General features: G+C 31.9%; 1 protein-coding gene across 1 annotated transcript in view; it reads right to left on the reverse strand.

Annotated features, from left to right (window-relative positions):
- PAN3 (Poly(A) specific ribonuclease subunit PAN3) overlaps positions 1-16,716 on the reverse strand; it is a 203,823-nt gene that overhangs the window by 154,319 nt on the left and 32,788 nt on the right. The window lies entirely within an intron of this gene.

Below are 16,716 nucleotides of genomic sequence, written 5' to 3' on the forward strand. Positions count from 1 at the left end.
AGCCTTGTAGCCGTTTTGGTCTTTCAAAAGTTCCAATTTTACTTCAGGCTAGCCAGGCAGAATCTTCTACCAGGATTCTATTCTATACTTTATCTTCTTTGGTATCCATCCATCCTTCCATGTGTCCTCAACACACATCTTTCTTATTTCATTTCACACAGGGAGGGAGGGGACATTGGTCTATAAAATATACTAGCAAAGATTTATAATTAGTCTAAGTCATAGTCTAATAAAATTTGGGAACTTTTTATAAGGTATGGTGTAATGGAAAGGAAACGTTCCTTGAGTCATTCGGCGTTCTCTTTGTGAAAATCCTTATGTCTCCTAAACCTTGTTCCGTTGAGTCAGAAAAGACGACATTTCCTCTAAATTTACCTCCGATAGTGCGGCATTTAAGTGCAGTTTGACTGAATGTGTAAGATCTCGAAGTCATATCGCGGTGATTCATATGGTTTTGGGCAAACTTTCAGTGTACAATTTTTTCTACCAATGATATAATCTAAAGTTTGATTAAAAATTGAGGTTGTATTTCTAATACGGTCTATTGTCCTATTGTCTTATCCCTTAATTTCCTGATTTTACCATAGATAGTATAGCATAGATAGATGGAATAAAACAAGGATGACAGCATAGAGAAACAGCGCAGCAAAAATAACCAATGTTATCCTATTATATAAAGTATTAAGCTTTTTTTGTCTGTAGCGAAGGATCTCGCTAACCACTGAACCGATCGGGTTCTTCTTAACAGGGTAGCTTCTCATAGGTCCCGGGAAGGTTTATAACTATTTTAAGGGTGGGTACCACTACCCTCTTAAGAAAAATCACAAACATATAAAGTGCCACTAGAGGCCTCTAGGGGCGTAGCCACTAGTACAATTACATTTCGACATAAATAGGGAGGGTTTATAAATTTTTTTGGGTATAGTCCCTTTCGTGACAACGCTTCTTGAGGGGCGTTTGGTCGTATTTTCACAGTAGCTTATCTCCTAATTCTAGCCCCTGCGGGGCCAATTGATTAACCCTGCAGGGCAATCACCTAACATAACCTAACCTAAAATAACCTATCACAAAGCTACTGTAAAAATACGACGCAACGCCCCTTAAGAGGCGTGTTCACAAAAGAGACTATGCCCATATTTTGTTTTGTCTGTAGAATAAGATTCTGATAGCTACTGAACCGATTGAGATCTAAAAATTCTGGAAGTTTCACATTGATCCAAGGATGGTTTTAGGCTTTTCCTACCTTTCAAATACACCTAGATCCTACGGGCGCATCCGCCTGTAGCAGTTAACAAGGATAACGATTCCAATTACGTCATATACGTTTCGGGAAAGAAAAAGGGAAGGGGGGGGGGGGGAGAAAATCTCTTCAAAAGAGATGGGAGAAAAGGGAAGAGATTTTCTTCCCCCATTCCCTTTTTATATGACGTCACAGGAATCGTCTCGCTCAAAACTGGGACAGTTTGGGGTTTGTCCGGATACTAGGTTAATGGCTTATTACAAAAAGATAATTAAATGGTAAATGTAGTGGAAAGTTACATAATTCCCCCCCCCACCCAAAAAAAATCAAAATAGTTAGGGATTTCTGTTCCTTAACCCCCCCCCCCCCCTATTAATGAGATGCTTATAGGCTTATAAAATAAGTTATGGAGTAGTCACGGTTAAAAATTTGTGTTTGAAAATGAGCCAATATGGTATGTGAGGCAATATGGTATATGAGGCATGTGTTTTATCTGCCGCAATTGTCAAATGCAATATCTATTTCTTATTTTATTAATAGAGGCATAGCATTTATACAACTATCCTTTTATTTAAAGTTTGCTAGAGGTGGGCCGAAGGTGAGCCACAGCCACTGCTAAAAAACATTGATCTTTAAAAGAGTTTTGGCGCGGTCCGATCCGCGCCAGTACAACTTTATAATAAAACAATATTTAATTTATTTTAAAAATAATTATAAAAATGTTTAACTGGGTGCGCCGGTTCGCCTATGCCATTTTGATTTAAAGATTGATATAAGGTGCGCCGATCTGGACCATTTCTGGCGCGCCCCGATCTGGCGCACCACTAAATAATTTAAAGATCCAGCTCTGGTCCGAATGGGTTGTACTTTTTAGGGTTGCTTTAAAAATATCTTGGATTTAGGTCATTTTCCTGACTTTCTTTACCATACCCTAGACGCTAGGCACGAATTAACTATTTCTATTATATAAAAGTAGTAAGGTCTTTATGTCTGAAGCTTAAGATTTCAATAATTACTAAACTGATTGATTTCTATTTTGTTGGTAAGTTTTACAAATGTTACAGGATGGTTTTAGGCAATATTATCCACGATAAGCTCCTTGAAAATATTCAAGGGACGGTTTAAGGCTATCATATTCTTAGAAATAAATCTAGAGATGATTCTAGACTTTTTTTTACTATTCCCTAGCCCTTCGAATACACAGCCCTTAGATTTTCGCTTTCAATAAATTTTTGAGATAAATAAAAGCTATTTTTTTATTAGATAGTTATATATATAAACAAATCACTAAACCTATCAGAATTTTTCTCTAATAATTCAAATATATATGACTAGCGGCTACGCCCCTAGAGGCCTCTCCCCCAAAATAGTTATAAACCTTCCCGGGACCTATAAAAAGCTACCATGTTAAGGAGAACCCGATCGGTTTTAGCGGTTAGGGAGATCCTTCGGTACAAACACACAGACAAACAGATAGACATCCTTTCACTTTAGTATAAGGATAAAGATGAATGTTAAGTAGGATATCATTCTGTCTGTCCGCCAGAACAATATTAGTGGGTACTTCATGTGTGTGTGTGTTTGCACGCATGTGGGTGTGTTGTATGTGTGTGTGTATGTGTGTTATGTGTGTGTGTGTGTGTGTGTGTGTGTGTGTGTGTGTGTGTGTGTGTGTGTGTGTGTGTGTGTGTGTGTGTTTGTGTGTGTGTGTGTGTGTGTATGTGTGTGTGGGTGTGTGTGTGTGTGAGTTTGTGTATATTTGTGTGTGTGTGTGTTTGTGTTGTGTGTATGTGTGTGTGAGTGTGTGTGTGTGTGTTGTGTGTGTATGTGTGCGTGGGTGTGTGTGTATGTGTGTTGTGTGTGTGTGTTGTGTGTGTGTGTGTGTGCACGCATGTGGATGTGTGCATGTATGTGTGTGCGTGTGTGTTTGTGTGTAAGTGTGGGGTGTGTGTGTGTTTGCACGCATGTGAGTGTGTACAATAGTGTATGTGCTAAATCTTTTAGCCTATTTTACAACATTCTAAATCTTGTTTTCAAAGTTTAACAAATTTTAAGTTCATTTATGATAGGGTTGATGCAGTATTTTAGAGTAGCAGTTGCACCCCTAGCACCTAAGGGCTCTTTATTCAAAGTTGGCAGAAAAATAGATTAAAACCACCTTACTGCTTATATCTAAAAATAAAATAGTCTAAAATTATCTTTGGATCTATATAAAGCTTCCCTTGGAGGGTGAACTCAAACAGAAGTTTTTGAAATCTTAAGCCAAAGAAGAAAAAATTTCTACTTTATATAATAGGGTATTAAACCTCCCCCCCCACCTACCTTCCCTAATTTAAAAAAAATCGAAAAAAGGGGGGAGAGGTGTAGTTCTTTGTTTGTAAACTAGCGGTTTCGCCCCTAGCCTCTAGGGGCTTTGCCCCAAAGGTTTGATTTTTTAATTTTAGTTTTAAAATTAAAATTTGTTTTTGGCGTTTTTTTTCATTTTTTTGGGGTTGTTTGGGGTGTAACACCCCCCCCCCCCCTAGAAATTAGCTTTAAACCATCACAGGACCAGTAGTAGAAATATTCCTTGTAGAGTAGGTTCAGTGGTTACTGAGATCTTAAGCTTTAGATGGACAGACAGACGGACAGACAAACGGACAGACGGACAGACAGACAGACAGACAGACGGACAGACAGACGGACATACGGACACACAGACGGACAGACAGACTGACAGACAGACGGACAGACAGATGGACAGACAGACGGACAGACAGACGGACAGACTGACGGACAGACAGACAGACGGACAGATAGACGGACAGACAGACATCGTTCTACTTTGTATTATAGATTACATTAGGTGGTTACTATGTTTGAAGGCTTGGTGCTTCATAATTTTTATATAGGGCAGGATATCTATGTGTTTGTCTGTGTATTACAAAACAACCACTGGACCTATTGGGATATCTATATAGAAATATTCTTCTGTATCAAAGTAATTAAATATTAGTCTGAACTAAACCAAGATTATGCATGTTTATTAGAGTTTCTTCATAGCTGTACCAATTTGAAATTTTTTTTTGCAATATTTGGGTATAGCCCATTTCTTGGCAACGCCTCTTGAGGGGCAGTTTGTCGTATTTTCACATAAACTTTTCCCCTATTTCTAACATAAAATAACCTATCAAAAGCTACTGTGAAAATACTACGAAACGCCCCTTAAGAGGCGTTGCCACGAAAGGGACTATACCCACATATAGCATCTCTAAAATTATCATTAATAACACCTCCCTCACTCAGTGATTTTCTGACTTGGGATATTGTTATCTTATGTAAATACATATATCGTAAATTTGCCCAATATATATAAATTTACATAAAACACTTCAAAGTATCATTTGACATAAACTTATTCAACATACAGGTACACTTGGTTAAAGAAAACATTGACATAAAATTTACGCTCAACTTTGTTAATAAAATTGACATATGTTTATAGCATATGAGATTAATAAAATGGACATATGGAGTGGACTCACTATTTATGATGATGGAATTGATTCAAACGTATGCCTTATTGTTTCAGGAATTGTCTCACAAGGTTGAAATTTATATGACACTTTGATGCTTGGAGCTGTACGGGAAGGACATCCAAATAGACACTTGAACGAACTCTAAATGTAAACAAGGATGACGACATCCAAAAGTTGTGAAGCTCAAAAATAATGAATGGATATCGGGAAAAAGTTTCATACACTAATCATCAAAATTGATAAAATAGGGAAGTCACAAAGCCTTTAAAATCACGCAACCTTTGAATCATGAAAACGTAAAATCTATGAATCGATTTAACACCGCAATTAATGGACAAATCTTAATGAAACTTGATGAAAATATGTATAATATAAGCATATTCAATCCCTGATAATTTCAGTTGTCAATCCTGAATAGGAATAGAGAAAATCACGAAAACCTAAAAATCAAGGAATCGATATATATAGCACCTCAAGTAACAGACAGATGGACAAAACAATGTATAGAATATATTGGCATATGTCATAGGAATCTTCACTAAAAAAATCAACTGTCTATCTTGAATAGGGGCCAAGAAAATCACGTTTCCCTCATAGCGTTACAGACTGAAGGACAAAGTAAATCATATAGTAGCTTCGCCACTAAGGACAAATTTAATTTTAAAGTAGCTGTTATAGATTTTAATTTCTAGTTGTTTTGTTGAAATGTTTTGTGTTGAAATGTAATGAATAATTAATTTGTGATGCAGTTCAGCTTTTGTTACACATGATTGTTGATAGTCACATCAGGGATCTAAAGGGATAAGACAATGGCAGACTAATTAATATGCATCCCCAATGTTAATACACAATATCACCCTTCTGTAGATTACAATTAGTGGTTGAAATGTATGGGCACTCAATTTAATAAACCAACAAATCAAAATTAATTCAAAGTCCCCAAAGTTGTTAGGCCAACGAATAATAAAGCTTTAGCATAAAACTTTTGGGACTGGTGTAATAAACAGCCCATTGTCTCCTCTCTCTCTGAAGTTAGATAGATAGATAAATCTCTGTTTATCCATGGAACACACGTCATACTAGAGATGTAAAAATCTATTACTGCTAATTTATCATATTGTTAGATTTGGAGGTGGCACAATACGTATATACCATAAACAGTTAGGACCTCCAGAGAAAAGGTCTTGCAATTAAAGGGGGGTATGTAAGGTATAGATGACCTAAAGACTAGATTAAGCATGACAATCTTATATGAAAGTAATAGGATGTTTGTCTGTGAGTTTGCTAACTGAAGAACCTATATTGCTCTCACTGTGATTTTTGAAGTTTCTTATAATGCTCAAGAAAATGTGTTAAGCTATTTTTAAAAGCGAAGCTTTTCTATAATTATGGTCGGCCCGTCCGTCCGTACGTAACGGATAGCTCTTTTCGTTAATTTTAGAATTGTCCTATCGATTTCAAACTTTGTATGATGATTCCTATAGATGTTAGGTACGATTTGGAAAGAGAAGCAACTCTAAAATCGTTGCCAGAAAGTCCATTTAAACATGTTGCTTTTTAATTTTGTTAAACATAAATTTTTTATGTTATACAATTATCCGATTGGTCATAATTTTGGAATATTGATTCCTAGGACAACAAAGTACATTGTTATAAGCGAAGCATCTCTATAATAAAGTCCTAAAAATGTAAGTATGTCCTTAATATCCTGTATTTATGCAGTTTTTCATCAGATTTACTTACAATTTTGTTTCGTTCGACTTTTATATTCTGATTATTCAGTTCTGACACTATACAAGTGTTAATGTTCGTTTGTCCTACCGTTTTAGAGCATCGCTTTTATGGATGTTAGGTTAGGTTGAGTTAGGGTTTAACTTGTCTACTCTCAAGTGCTACTAGAAGCCGAGGGAGGTAACCGCTAGTTCAATTATCTATCTATCTATCTACCCTTTTTGGTATTTTGCAAAGTTTATAATCACTTAAACAAATTTAAGACAGACGGACGGACATACCTCAGACGTATAAAAGCTTCGATTTATGTGTTTGTTACCAGACAATTATAACGAAAAAGTTTTTCAGTATTTTAACAGGATATGAATTTGAATAAATTTTTTATTTATGATTGCAATTATTTTTTTTCTTAGAATCATTATCTCTAATATATATCAAGAATAAAAACATCCATAACAGAGGGAAAGAAGAAATAAAAATCAAATTTATTAATTAATTAGTTATAATTCCTTTTTGTGGCAACTCCTCTTGTGGCAACTGTGGGGGGCTCTAACCCTGCGGGGTATTTTCCTAACCCAACTAAAATAACCTACCAAAAGCTACTGTGAAAATACGACGAAAAATAAGACTATACCCAATTAATTTACTAATCGTTGGTTTTACAAAAAAAAGCAAGCGTTTTATGAAGCCGCATATTTTTTCATTTTCTTATTCGCGGACAATTAAATGTCTATAAGACCATAATAACAAAATAATGTTTTTTTTCTCTTATTTTTGTTTTTGTATTTACTTTTATAAATTTAAATATAATAAGGATATATAGTCGAGTGAGATTTTCACTTTCCTGCTAATAGAAATTATGAGATAGAGAGATGCTTGGATTTTTGAAAAAATGTTAAAATTGTCCTATCAATTTAAACAATTGTTCCTAAACAGTTACAATTTAGAAAGCGTAGCAACTCTATAATAGTAACCAGAAAGTCCGTACGTCCATTTAAAACATGCTGACTTTAAACTTTTGTTACAACAACTTTTTATAAAATCATCCTATTAATCTGATTTTTTGAACAACAAGATAAAATATTCAAGCTAAGCATCTAAATCACCATTAAAATGATTTAAAGATCCAGCTCAGTTCTGTTAGCCCCGGCGGGGATAAATCAGTATTTCAAAAAGCATTTAAATAGAATAATTCTATCACACGAAAAAATATTTAAAAAGTACAAAGCTACTAAAGAAATCACAATGCAAAGTTTCAAATAGATAGGACAATTCTAATATATCGTTTTTAAAATAATTTTATATTTTCTTTCTGATTCCCTTGACTTCCTGGTTTGTGATATGTACGGCTTTACAAAATCCTTTTAAATCTAAAAGTAGAAAATGCACTGAAAATGGATTGTGTGTATGTGTGTATGTGTGTGTGAGTGTTTGTGTATGTATGTGTGTGTGTGTGAGTGTGTGTGGGTGTGTATGGTTGATGTTTACATTCACATTAGCTAGAACTTTAGAGGGTAAACAAAAAGTCAACCAGATAGATTGATAGATAAGTAGTTTATTTAATGTATATTATTATAATATTCAATATATAGATAGATGAATAGAGAGTAGATAGATAGATACATATACGGGTGGTTTGATGGATTTATATGTAGATACAAGTTTTACATAGATGGTTTGATGAACAAATAGATTGATAGATGAATAGATAGATTGATAGATGAATAGATAGATGGATAGATGAATAGATAGATAAAAGTTTTACATATATGGTTAGATGAATAGATAGATGGGTAGATGATTAGATATATTGATAGATGATTAGATAGATTGATAGATGTTTAGATAGATGGATAGATGATTAAATAGATGAATAGATAGATGAATATATAGATGGATAGATGAATAGATAGATGGATAGATGAATAGATAGATGGATAGATGATTAGATATATGGATAGATGATTAGATAGATTGATAGATGTTTAGATAGATGGATAGATGATTAAATAATTGAATAGATAGATGAATATATAGATGGATAGATGAATAGATAGATGGATAGATGAATAGATAGATGGATAGCTGCATAGATAGATAGATAGCTGAATAGATAGACGGATAGATGAATAGATAGATGGATAGATAAATAGATAGATTGGTAGATAAATACATAGACTGGTTAGTTGATGGAAAGATATAAACATTGAGATGTATAACAATTTGATAGTTAAATGGTTTGATAAATGCATAGATATATATAAATATTTAGATAAAGTTGGGATAAAAAATAAGTTTTAAAAGATAAAAGGATGATTGTATATATGTAGACAAATTGTGAATTGTATGGATAATTATTATTAAATAGATGATAATTAAAACAAGGATGACAACATCCATAAAAGAGAAGTTCTGAAACGGTAGGACAAACGGACATTAACACGTGTATCGTGTCAGAATTGAAAATCAAAATATAAATGTACAAGAATCAAAGCAAAATTGATAGTAAATTTTTGAAAAAACTGCTTGATACAGGATAATGTTTATGGACATACTTATAATTTTCGTACTTGATTATAGAGTTGTTTCGCTTACAGTATTGTACTTTGTTGTTCCAGGAATCAGTATACCAAAAACCAGAACAATCGGATAATTAAATCACATAAAAATTAGTTGTTAAAAAAGTAAAAAACAACATGTTTAAAATAGACATTCTGGTAATGATTATAGAGTTGCTACGCTTTCTAATTTGTAACTACTATAGGAATCATCATGTAAAGTTTGAAATCGATAGGACATTTCTAACATGCCTAAATTAACGAAAAAAGCTATCCGTTACGGACGGACTGACCGACCCTAATTATAGAAAAGCTTCGCTTTAAATTAATAGATGGCTTAATAAAGGGGTTTAGGAACATACATATTCCCCTAGCTTCAACTTTAAGTTTGAAAATTTGATCTGCTTTTTTATCTAGATATGTTTTAGTTACTCAAATAATTAGTGCCAACTAACACAAGGACAAATATTCTAAAAATGGATTTAGGATATACGTGGATATATTGACAGGGAAAGATTAATCGTCAATTTGGACCTCATTTATTGGTTACTTTGCTCATCCAGTAGGAGGGGATGGTGTAAAGAGGTTGATGGAGGGTATCGTTATTTTAGCCAGCTGCAAGTGTTACTTTATCAAAGTAAATGAAATTTTGGTGCAACTTCCAAGGATAATAAATAGATTATTGTAAACAAACAGACAATGAGGAAATTCCCCTTCCCTTAATACTTATTTTAGAACAAGGATGACAACATCCATAAAAACGAAGCACTGAAACGGTAGGACAGTTATATAGTATCTGAACTGAATAATCAGAATATAAATGTATAAGAGTCGAAGCAAAATTGTGAGTAAATTTGTTGAAAAATGGAAAAATAATGTTTATGGATATACTTACATTTTTAGGACTTGATTATAGAGTTGCTTCGCTTATAACATTATACTTTGTTGTCCCAGGAATCAATATATCAAAAATCAGATCAATCTGAAGATTAGATCACATAAAAATTTGTTGTTATAAAAGTAAAAAAATCAACATGTTTAAAATGAACGTACGGACATTCTTGTAATGATTATAGAGTTGCTACACTTTCTAAATTGTACCTAACTACTACAGGAATTATCATACAAAGTTTAGAATCGATAGGACAATTCTAACCTTTTTAAATTAACGAAAAAAGCTATCCGTTTGTGACGGACGGACGTACGGACCGACCCTAATTATAGAAAAGCTTCGCTTTTAAAAATTGGAGTTTATTCTTATCTTACTTTAAAGTAATGTTAAGTAAAATTTGAAAGCCCCAAGTGATAAGGGAAAATGGGGAGTGGGGGGGGGGGGGGTAGGGTATAAGTGCTTTTTAACAAATTCGCCTATAAAGGGCAAATAATATCAATCATATGTCAAATTATTTATCAATTATTACATTAGAACAAACTGCCTCTTACCTTTCGTTTTACTTCAATTTCTTTTACCATTTACATTCAAAATTTGCGAGTGAAAATAGTTTTTCATATGGTTGGGCCGGATACTTTTTTGGCCGGATACCGGATATCGGATATCCGGCTGATTTCAAATGCCGGATATCCGGTAACCGGCCAAATTACTAGATATTTACGTAGTAAAAAAAATTTCTTCAGAAATCTTATATAAATTTACATAAAGTTAAACTTATTCAGAAAAAATGTTCTTCTAGCTTCAATAATAAGAAAATTATAGCCATTTAAGATTTTAAAAAGCAGAGATTGGTGTAAAGTATAAAAAATTATAGAGCCGGATAGTTTCAATATCCGGTATCCGGCCGGATATTGAAAATGGCCGGATATCGGAAAAATTAAAGTTAATAATGACAAAAATGACAAAAAATTGGGTGGCCTATGTTAGGTTAGGTAAGATTGATATAGGGCAGTCTCACAGGGTTGTAACCCCAGTTTTTGTTTGGAAAAAAGATGATGTAACTTTGTTAATAGAAAAAATCATAAAAAAATAGGCTTTCCTTGAAGATGATTAAAGTCTTTACACATATTATGACGTCATACGATAGAATAGCCAATGAGAGGCCAGTATACACTGTAATTGACCAATGGTAAAATTTATGCTGGCCTCTCATTGGTTATTCTATTGTATAACGTCATAATCTGTGGAGGGACTTTAATCATTTACATTTCCTTTCAATTTTAAAGATAAAAAAGTATAGAACATCACGAAACAGTAATAATAGTTATTTCTCGCATCGTATCATAAACGGCTTTCCGTGGATATAGAATGTACAATTATAAGATTAAAACCAGTTTTTTTTAGCTCCGAGGTGCCGAAGGCACAGGCTAAAAAAACTGGTTTTAATCTTATGATTGTACATTTTTATATTCTTAGAAAGCTGGATATAATACAATGCTAGACATAGTTTTTTCGTATGGGTGAGAACCGGTTCCTATCCACCGGATTCGAATGAATACGAGAAAATATCTTATTTTTTGTTGAGTGACTGACGGACCGACAAATAAAGTAAAGTGTATAATGGATGATTTATGAAAAGGGTTATCTTTGAAAGAATCAGCAATCTGTCTTAAATAGCAGCCAAGATAAAGGACCATAAGAAAAAATCCTATTACATTTCCTATACCATTATACTCCTCTCACTAATATTTTTAAAAGGGAAGCTTTTTTATAATTAGGGTCGGTCCGTACGTCAGTACGTCCGTCCGTCTATCCGAGACAGATAGCTTTTTTCGTTAATTAAGAAATGATAGAATTGTCCTATCGATTTCAAACTTTGCCTGATGAATCATAACAGTTAAGTACGATTTAGAAAGCGTAGCATTTCTATAATCGTTACCAGAATGTCTATACGTCCATTTAAAGCATGTTGATTTTTCAACTTTTTGACAAAAAAGTTTTTATGTCACATAATAATCCTTTTCATATCATTCTTGGAATACTGATTCCTATTACAACAAGGTACAATGTTATAAGCGAAGCAATTCTATAATCAAGTCCTAAAAATGTTAGTATGTCCTTAAATGGTATCCCATATAAAAGCAGTTTTGAAACAAATTTACTCACAATTTTGTTTCGACTTATACATTTATATTTGCTTATTCAGTTCTGACACTCTACAAGTGTTAATGTTCGTATGTGATACCATTTCAGAGCATCGCTTGTATGGATGTGGTTATCCTTGTTTTCAAAAGAAAGTCGGGAAGGGGGAATTTGTACACGCTCCGAGTATTAAAAGTCCCGAATATTTAAATTTGAAAGTAATTTAACATCTTGGATGAATTCAAGTGATATCTAATTAATTAAATTCATCTAACACTTACATTTTAACTCATATTTCATTTTAAATATTTAATTTTAGAATATTTTTTTTGTAGTGTCAAGATATTTTACTTATTTAATTAATTTTGATTAAACTTAAAATATGTTTTTAATTCTTCTAAATCAAATTGCTTGAAATTTTTTTCGAACATTTAATCAATTTTTAGTTTTAATGTAAATTAACTGAAAATGCATAAGTGTCATAATCAACAATTGAAGAAATCGAATTTTATATTGGATCTTTGAAATCAGCTTTCAGTTTCAGAAAATTTAAACACAGCCCGGTCTCTACAAAAGAACAAAAAGCAAACGAAAAGCGTCTCTGCTATTTGGGTAATTGTCTGGATTATTCATCTATACATATACATTTATTATCAGATAGATAATAAGATCAGGTTAATTAATAGCTACCGAAGGCAGAATATACAGTATGACCCTCGAAAAAGTATTTTTAAGCATCTGCAGCCCTTATTTCTCAATGAATTATTTTAAAATGCATATGATCTTGTTCTCCATAGTATTCCACGTAAGTAGATATAAAAATATTTTTTTTACCTCCATTAACACCGGAGATTTTTAGTGCTAAAGTTTTGAAAAAGTGACTGAGGAAAAAGTAACTTTTAACATGAAACGACTTTTTTAGCAAAATTAAGCTAGAAATCCTTTTATTTTTGTTACTAGCAGAATTTTTATACAAAAATGAAATAAAAAATTTAGTTTTTGAGTAACAAGCATTTTTTTACAAATATTTTTTGAGTCTTTTTAGTTTAATGATATTTTGAAAAACTTACTTATTAGGCAAAATTGTTTAAGATTAAAAAACCAAATAAATCTCTATGAATATAGCAGGAAAATTGTTTTTGTTTCACAATCCTAACATTAATAACAAAAAAGTTATAAAGAAAATAAAAATAAAACATAATGATTTTTTAGTCTAAAAAGCTTAATTTACCCCCTATTAAATAATTGAGATGTCAGAAAAGTAGGCGGAGCATCTGTCATAATTAATCCTTTTCTATAAATAAGGGTTAATAAATAACCTAAAATTTGCAAATAATCAATTCATTCAGTAGTATTTTTTGCCATTAAAAATTTATATTTTTTGGTGGAATAAAAAAGAAATATTTAGTTAACTTGTTTTTCTTTGTGTCTCATTATTCAGTTGCCAGAAAAACATAATATAACCATCCAAAAAATAAGAGAAACAAAAAAAAATTCTTTTTCTCAGTCACTTTTTCAAAACTTTAGCTCTAAAAATCTCCGGTGTTAATGGAGGTAAAAAAAATATTTTTATATCTACTTACGTGGAATACTATGGAGAACAAGGACATATGCATTTTTTAATAATTCATTGAGAAATAAGGGCTGCAGATGCTTAAAAATACTTTTTCGAGGGTCATACTGTACATCCACTATTTTTGTTATCATTTACCAGAAAAATTATATACTTTATAAATAAGTATTTGTTATATAACAAGGATGACAACATCCATAGAAAGGAAGCTCTGAAATGGTGAAACGAACATTAACACTTGTAGAGTGTCAGAACTGAATAGAGAAAATATAAGTTTTTAAGTTTAAACAAATTTTAAGTAAATTTGTTGCAAAACTGCTTAAATATGGCATTCTGTTTAAGGACATACTAACACTCTAGGACTTGATTATATAAAAGCGTTGCTTGCAAAATTTGCGGATGGACCGACCGACTCTAATTAAGAAAAGCTTCGCTTTTAAAATTATCAGTTACAAAGGAACAATTGCTTACAAATTCATTTGCAACCCTATAATTATACAGAATAAATTTTTGTTTGCAGAAAGATTTGAACACTGTTACTTTGTACAACCCAATTAAGATTCCACCTTAACCACCAATGTTTGTAAGCCTGCAAATTGTGGAACGTGTTTAAAACTTCCGTTGCGCAGTTTATACTATGATATACTAGCGAAATGTAATTACTTGGATGTTGCACCAGATTTTCATGTACTCTAATTAAGTGATACTCACAGCTGGATAAACTAATGATGCCCTTTATACACCACCTTTACACAATCTTATCCTCTCTTGCTGGATGAACGAATTAACCGATAAATGAGGTAAGTCCATATTATCAACCTAAATTAATGTCAATATATCCACGTGTTCTATATATATTAATATATTATACATTTCTGACTCAGTTTCGATGGTGGAAGTTGGAGTTCACAGACATCTCAGAATTATTCAAACCTGTTTTACTCCTTCGCCTTTTCCTTTCCCTATGAACTGGATATTTCTGGAGAATCTAGAGGTGTTTATACAAATGCAACAATTTTTTTTATAAAATTAAAAATGATATCTGTTTGGTTTTCCTTTGCAATTAAGCTTTTTTAGTGTACAGGGAAGGTTTTTAACTTTTTTGGGAGAGCGTATCTCCATCCTCCCAATTTAAAATCCCTCCTCCCCCCCCCAATTTTTAAAAATATTTCTTATTAAAACTCAAATTAAAAAGTAGAAGGGCGGTTGACTTATCCCCTCCCACCTTAAGACCACCTAGAGGCTTTTCTTATTTTTCTTATTTAATTGTTATCCTAATAGGATAAAAGTTATGCTTGAAAATTGTTTTAATAGCTATTATTATATGTTGCATTTAAAAAAACGAAAAAAATTGAGATCAGAATTTGTGTAAATTTTGTACATTTGCGTAAATTTTTATTTTCGGATTTTTAAAAAAAAACCATCTCAGTTTCTAGGATTAATTATAAACCAATTAAGATCTAGTATAGGTTCTATTAATGTTATGTGAAAATAATATAACATTACAATTAAAGTCTAATTTAAGAACACACATACCTGTTATATTGAAACACTTATTATCTCTAACTGTTTTGGATAAAAAATGACTTTTCACACTGAGTAAATTGAATTACTCCTCTTTAATATTACTCTATGAAAAAAAATGTACGCTGTTTAAAAATGCCTATAAAATCAACATTTTTATTTAAAAAAAAAATATTTTTAGCTTAAAATAAAGAGAAAATCGTTGTTTTTAAGAAAATAGTAAAATCGAATTTTTATTGAATTTTTAAAGAAAGTACATTCTTAAAAACCGGTTTTCTAAGTAAACAAACAAGGGTATAAAAAGCCAGTGTACAGCAGATTAATCAGTAGTAGCACATTGTTTTTTAAGTAGTAGTAGTAGTAGTATCTCATTATTTGTCTTTAAAGTAGTAGTATTTTAATTGTCTTTTAAATAGTAGTAAACAGTAATTGTCTTTTAGAAATTAAGTACACATCAGAGATTTATTTGTGTTAGTTAACTCAAATTATATCTAAGTTTAGTTTAAAGTCTGTGTATTTTAGTTTAATTCAGTTGTATTATAAGGCAATTTAATTGTATTAATAACTCATATTTGTAAAGGTCCTATTAAGAATTAAGAATTTAGAAGTAAACTGTGTTGAGTGAACCTAGTGGATAAAAGTGTAACTAATAACCAATCCTCTACAGAAAGCCCCATGCCTGCAACTAATTGTTCAACAATGGTTAGAACTACTGCAGTTTGAAGATTTTCATCAAACCTACCTATTTTGTTGTTATTAATAGTTTGTTGTTTGATTAATTAAATGTAAATACACAAAATGTAAAGACAAACGTTTTATTTATTTAAATTCTGGTATTCAAAATTAAAGGTGTTCTATAATGCTTAAAAGGGGCTTAAATTTCACAAAACACTAACCCATTTTCTCTAGTTAGTAAAGGTGTTTAATAAAATCTGCATAATAAACATTTTAGTTGCAGGGCTACTTCAAATTAAGTTTATCTGTCAGTACTTCAGTCTGTAACGCTATGGGAAAAATGTGATTTTCTCAGCTGCTATTCAAGACAGGCGTTTTTTTAAGATTCCCATGTGCATCCAGTATGTAATTTACTTTGTCCATTGGTCTGGCAGTCATGCTACAAAATATAAATTAAAAAATACAGAAGGAAGGTTTCGTGATTTTTCTCTCTGAAATAAATATATTTTTTGTTAACAAATACTCTTTGAATCTCCTTGTCTGCATTTCCATCATGTTTTTTTATATACTAATGGATGTTGTCATCTATAGATAAAATGATCAATTTGTATTAAATAATTTATCAAGTCAAAAACAACACAAAAACAATTTATTAATAGAACCTTTTATTACATATATTGTATTATAGTTACGCTACTAAAAATTGCTGAAATGATAAAATACCCTGTACTTGATTAGGGGATGTATTACACCGTATGACTGTACAAGAGAATTTGATATCTCTAGTTTATTCCAGGGATTTAAAGGGATAAGACAATGGCCTATAAATTGATGTACATCCCCAATGATGATACACAAAATAC

Source organism: Acartia tonsa, chromosome 9, assembly GCF_053477335.1.
Source record: "Acartia tonsa isolate MP-2025a chromosome 9, ASM5347733v1, whole genome shotgun sequence".
In the NCBI taxonomy this organism is placed as follows: Eukaryota; Metazoa; Arthropoda; class Copepoda; order Calanoida; family Acartiidae; genus Acartia; species Acartia tonsa.